Genomic DNA, 6602 nt, shown 5'->3' with positions numbered 1-6602 from the left:
GAATAGCCCCTCTCTCTATCTTTCATTGGCACTTTCCCCACCCCCTACAAAAATCTCCCTTGATCTCTGTCCATTTTCTAAACCAGTTCTCCAGCCTTCCTGTTAATTCTGGGAACTAACCTGATTTTTTTAAAATACTTTTTTAAAAATAATCAATAAATTTCTGTTTAAATTAGTCTGAAGTCTATTTCCACTGCTTGTTCCACAGAGACCTGACTGATGCACATGGATCCACCCACAAGGATTAATTTGCCACACTAATTGTCGTCAACACTTCGCATTTGGGTTCCTAAAGTATGTGATGTACATCACTGGTGGTACATAAGATTGATTTCAGATCTCAGGATGTATTTCTGTGTTTTAATAGTTTTATTATGTGTTTATTTTAAGATGTAATAGAAATACACAGTCCATTAAACTTATGATTTCATGGATATCAGTGCCATGCCCAGGAGGAAGCAAAAGTGAGCAATCTCTATTTAAAAATATGTACAATTATACAAGCATTCGCAGTGTAGTGGCTTTTACATTTTCTACCCATTAACTAAACATGGTTCCATTTGGGAATAAATTCCACACTGGTCTTATTTTGGTAGGAGACAGGGCTCTGCCTTCCATTTCATAACCAGAAAGAACCAACTACTCTCTTCCTCCACCCTGATAGTGAGGAGAGTATGGGCACATGAATCTTGGCTTACAGGCCACATGGATGCTGTTACTGAAGACTTTGAATCTGAAGGAGTAAAGCAAGACACAGAAAGCACTGGGTTACCCGTGGCAGTGGCTGCTATCCTGACCACTCACTTTATGAGTGAGCATTTTGATATCACAAAGCGCCGAACAAGATCCAAAACATTGCAGGAGTCTGTCAAGGGTCACACAGCTATTGAAGAGTAGGGCTCATGGTGGGACAAGACCTCTCCTCCCAGCCGCATGCCCTGTACTACATTCACTTGTAGAAGAATATCAGGTTTGTCTCTGTGAGTCAGCCACCCCATGAGCACTGTCCCCAGATATGCTGATGCTAAGCTGGGCTCTAAGCTGCACAGTGGTAACCCAGAAAAGGAGCACAGGTTTCACTTGAGAAGAATGTGAGAGTGTTGGCTCAACCTTCCACCATGGGCATAAAGGTACACAAATTGCACAGTCCCCCAGCATGGCTGGGGAGCAGGAGGGGAAACCATCCCACAGAGAGCTCTGGCTTATCCCTACTGACATACACAGACCATTTCTGGTTCCTATACCTCAGAAGATGTGGAAGAGGTAGTACAGATGGTGGCTTGGCTACTCAATGTCTCTCTTAGCATCCATCCAACTCATTCCTGCAGTGCTTGGAAAGCTCAGACCCACATTTCTCAGACTCTCTTACAGCTAGAGTTCCAGATGTGACTTCAATCCTGCTAAGCAGATGCATTCATGGCAGACTTAAATTTGGAATACATCATTTAAATAGAGCCATCTATTTTCTTTTTTTCTTTTTTTTTTTTTTTTTTGAGATGAAGTCTCGCTCTTGTCCCCCATGCTGGCGTGCAATAGCATGATCTCGGCTCACTGCAACCTCTGCCTCCTCCCTCGGAGGAATTCTCCTGCCTCGGCCCCTCTGAGTAACTGGGATTATAGGCACCTGCCACCACACCCGGCTAATTTTTGTGTTTTTAGTAGAGACAGGGTTTCACCATGTTGACCAGGCTGGTCTGGAACTCCTGACCTCAGGTGATCCGCCCACCTCAGCCTCCCAAGGTGCTGGGATTACAGGCATGAGCCATCATGCCCAACCTAGAGCCATCTATTTCCTTACTGCATATTTTAGCAAGCACAGCATGCTTCAGGAGGCAGCTTTCTGATCTCTGGATTATAGGTAAAGCTGTGTTTTTCTGGAGTCAACAGCTGTGTGATCCCTGCACTGGGCCCCAGTGCTGTGTTGCTGGAGCCAGCAGTGTAGCAGCATCTTCTTGACTGTGACAGAGATGATGGCTTTCCAGCAACCAGTTTTAGAGTGTCCCTCTGGGAATTATTCCTAGACGTCCAGACGAAAGCCCATTCCTGTGGTCCTCCAGATAATTCTGTAAAAACCAAATTCTTTATATGGAAACATTTTCCCATTAAACCAGCTAGGGTACTTTCTATAGTCTTTCACTGAATCCCAACAAATTAACCAACATTTCATCCTTTTGCATACCTCTTTGCTTGTGTGCATTCTTGGCTGTGTCCAAATATCCCCTTGCCTTTACTCTGCCTGGATAACTCCTCCCTTTACCTTAACACTTGGCCCAAACATCTCTTCTTTGAAGACTGTACTGCCTATCTAGTGTAGGATTTAAAGTTAATTATTGCTTCTTTTCATTCCCATAGTCTACATTTTTCACCCTCTCCCTCTTCCTCTCCCTCTTCCTCCCTTCCTTCTTCCCTTCCTATTCTTTTCCTTTCTTCTTTCTTCCCTTTCTTCCTTTCATTCTTTTTCCCTTTTTTTCATTTATTCATTTAACACACATTTATTGAGTATCCACTACAAGTCAGTCACTGGAGATACAAACATACAGGGCACAGTCCTGCCCTTGAACTATCTACAGATTCATGGAAGGGGCTCACAATTAACATGTAATTTGGCAAATGCTGTGCTGGGGGTGATCCAGGGTCTCGTGGCTGGTGAGAAAAAGCTGCAGGGCTACACATAGTATCCGAGAGGGGTTGAGTTTACAGCTGAGCTCTGAAGTATGAATAAAATTAACTAGGGAAGTAGAAGAGGAAGGATTTTCTAAACAGAAGTTGAGATACAAGTTCTGTGCAAAGACAGAACTTGTGAGAGACGACAGCATCCTGGAGAGTCTTTAAGAACCTCATAATCATAATGGCTGTTATTAAACCTGCTGCATGTATAAGGATCCAGAAGGGCAATGGAGAAATGACCTAGAGATTGGCAGGGCCCAGAATCCAAGGGGCCTTTTCTGTGCTACAAACATGTGGGGAGCCATTGAGGAAAAGGCAGGGTGCCATCCCTATGTAGCAATATGGACCTGCTTTAGAACAAAGAAAGACTGGGAATTCCCATTTGGGAGCCCCTTCTCTCGCAAGAGAGAACTATTCTCCTTTCTCTTTCTTTTTCCTATTAAATCTCTGCTCCTAAACAACAACAACAACAAACAAACAACAACAACAAAAAAAAAAGGAGGCAAGACTTTGTGGTAAGAAGACTAGCTGGGAGGTTGCTCAGTGACCTACGGATGAGGAGACAAGGGTCTAAGCCACAGTGCTGACCATGAGGATGGAGAGAAAGCCCTAGAAATGTTTATTACGTAGACTCAACAGGACCTAGCAACTACTGAATATGGGAAGTGACTATTGAATGTAGAAGGGCAGTAGGGATCAAGGGTATTATTATTTAAAGGCTCAGGTAACTGGCAGGCGGCAATAGCATCATTCATTGAGAAAGATGATACAAGAGGTGGAGGAACAGATGGATTCTAAGGGTAGTCAGGGAGATGGTTAATTCCATTTGAGTTGTGTTGTGTTTGAGATGCAGATGGGATGCTAAATGGAGTGTCCAGTTGGAAACTGGATGTACAAACCTGGAAGCTAGAAGAGAAAAATGCACTAAAGATAAAGATCTGTCAGTTACGGTCGAAGCTTGGAGATGCCTGAAGGAGACAATGTGGAGTAAAGGGAAACCCAACATTTACATTATTTTGTAGCGTCATTCAAAAAAATTATCTCTTCTCCCTGCTGGGTGAGTAATAACATTATTTTTATCTTTAAGTCTCTATTTTTTACAATAGTGTCTTGAATATAATGAAAGCTCAAAAGGCGTGAATAAATGAGGCATTAATGAATTAATTAGGTCATTTTAAAAAGGAAAGACTTTAATGGTAATTAGAAAATAATATCTTCCTCATGATCTCAAGAAGAGGCACAGGTTAAGGGAGAATCAGGAAAGAGGACTATAGGATACGTGATAAAGAAAAACTACACAAGGGGGACACCAGTCTGATCCTAAGTGGCAGTGGCCAATCAGAGCATCATAGAGAATCACAGGAGCCCAGATACTGATCTTGAGGCCACCTGGAATGAGGACTCTTTCCCAAATGTCCCCAGTTCTCACCCCAGTCAGTTATAGCTCTATCCCCTTAAAATTGTTCCTGGTCTTCCTCTAATGTCATTTGGAGATCTATTAAGAATGTACATGTCTTATGTTTACTAATTACGAGTGAAGTAAAACTTCCCTTTCTTTGCCCTAAAAAAGTCTCCTCCAAGCCTCAATGAGTGTCATGTCTAAAGTGCTAGCCACTTCCCTTTGCTCGACCTGAGAACGCTATTGCTCTCTGAGCTGCATGCAAAGGGCCTCAGAGGCTTCCTCCAGTTCCTCCAACCCCCACATAGCAAGTGACTGCTTTGCTTTTCAGTGGTTCCCTGACCCATGAAGTCCGTAGGCAGAAGTTGCAATTGTCTGTTGCTGGCCATGAGGTCATGCAGGTAGGAGAAATCTTGCAGTGGCCGCAGCTGTCTCTAGGGAGCCACAGTGGAAATGAGTTGCTGTGAGAAACCCTGGCAGTTCTGCAAAATTACATGCATCACAGTGATGATTTGCAAAGCCCAGTGTGCTTTCTTCCATCTGCTATTCAGTAGAGCTATTTATTCCAGCAAGCATTAATGCAATAAAATCTATCTAGGCTTACTGTCAACACAAATCCCACGGCACTCTCCATTTCCTTTGGAGAACACCATTTGCAGCAAACCTCCATTTCTCTGCACACCTTCACTCTTCATCTAATAGCATATGTTTTTCCTGCACAGCTGTATCACTATCCAAAATTATATTGAGTATGTATTTGCTCAGGGGTTTATTGTCTGTCTCCTACCACTGGAATGTAAATTCCTTACTATGTCTTATTCACAGATGCATTTCAAAACAGTACCATGCACAGAGCAGGTCCTTGATAGTTACTTTTTAAGTGAAAAAACCTATCTATTTTTTTCCATTCTCTTTTCTAACTGTTTTCTCAATTCATGCCTTGGCTGAGACCTGGCTATCCTCTGGGACCATGTTTCCCCTGCATCTTTCTCAAGGAGAAGAAGCTCATGCCCCTACCATCTGGATATCACAGGGCCAGCATGGGGTCATCACTCTACTGATGTGTTCAGATTGTGACTTCTCCAGCCTTTGTAAAACAAAAAAAAAAACCAACAAAAACAAACAAAAGCCTCAGTCCTTTACCGTTTTTTACCATCCTATCTCTCTTTGTAGCTTTCAGCCACTGACTACCTAGTCATTCTCCCGTATTTATTAAATGTTTGGCACTGGAACCAAGCTCTCTTCTTTGTCCTAATCCCCAAGGAGTCTTAATGTCCATTTGGATGACTAACACCATGACTTCTCTGTAAAAAGTACCAGACCACCCTCTGACCACAACTGATAGCAGTCTTGTCTCTCTCTCTCCATTATTCCCATTGCTCTGGTATTTCAACCACACAGAAACCTTCAGTCCTTTAACCTGCTCAACTTTGCTCTACCACCTCCTCTTTGGAGGTCTTCACTTCCTTCAGTTGCTCACTTGGACTGTTCTTTCATCAATATTCTCCACTGCTTGGCTCTGTTGCTCTCCCACTGCACTGTGGGGCAAAGCTCTGGATCTGTCCAAGGTCCACCCTCCCAGACTCTAACTCAAAGCCACCAAGCCCTTTAGGAGAACATAACAGAACCTCACCCTGCACATTGATGATATCCAAAACTAACTGGCCTTGTGGTTTCTTAGCAAACCTTTCACGTGCTGACCCATCTCCACAGAAAATGTTTCCAGTCTTCTTCATTGACTTCAATCTCCTAGTCCATCTCCCTTTTCCTCACTTATAGCAAAGTAGCAGAAGCTGGTAGAAGGACACTTTCTCAGTTCCCCATCAGCCCACATTAAAACCTGTTGAAACTCTCTTTATGCTTTCCCTCTTCTCTCTCATTCAACAGAAGCAGGAGCCCACCCTTACCTAAGGCCAGTCTCTCTGCATTTGCTTTGTGTCCCAGTCAGCCTCCTCAAGGCTCTCATATCATCAGTCATCCTCAGTCACTTAGTACCTCGGTGTGTCTGGCTCCGTGCTAAGAGCTTGGAGTGCATGAGCGAACTCAGTCTTCCCCCCAGAAGCCTGTGGAGCGGTGGTTCTTATTACTCTACACTCACTTTACTTAACCATGTTTACACAAAGCGAAAGAAAAATGCTCTATGTTCTTTATCCCACTATTATTAAATGAAACTGCCTTTAGTTCTTATTTGATTTCGACTGAGAAAATCTTAAGAGCCCAAAGGCCTGAGTTGTTGCTTATCATACAAATAATATCGCTTATAGTGCTTCTAGTCTTCAGAATTAACATACAAGCAAAAAGCTCTCTGATACAGGTGACCCCACTCCTTCACAGCTTCAGTGGTTCTGCAACATAAACTTGTTCAAAGAATTCATCTGAGAGGCATTAAACTGAGAACAGCCACAAGACTAACTCTTTTTTTTCTGTGCATTATAAAAAACCTGTATAAATATCCATTGCTATCACCAACTCTTCTGTTTTTCTTTTCTTTTCTTTTTTCTTTCTTTTTTTCTTTTTTTTTTTTTTTTTTGAGATG

Source organism: Colobus angolensis, unplaced genomic scaffold (assembly GCF_000951035.1).
Source record: "Colobus angolensis palliatus isolate OR3802 unplaced genomic scaffold, Cang.pa_1.0 Scaffold498, whole genome shotgun sequence".
Classification (NCBI taxonomy): Eukaryota; Metazoa; Chordata; class Mammalia; order Primates; family Cercopithecidae; genus Colobus; species Colobus angolensis.
The sequence above is the reverse complement of the archived record's forward strand: the minus strand, read 5'-3'. Positions refer to the sequence as shown.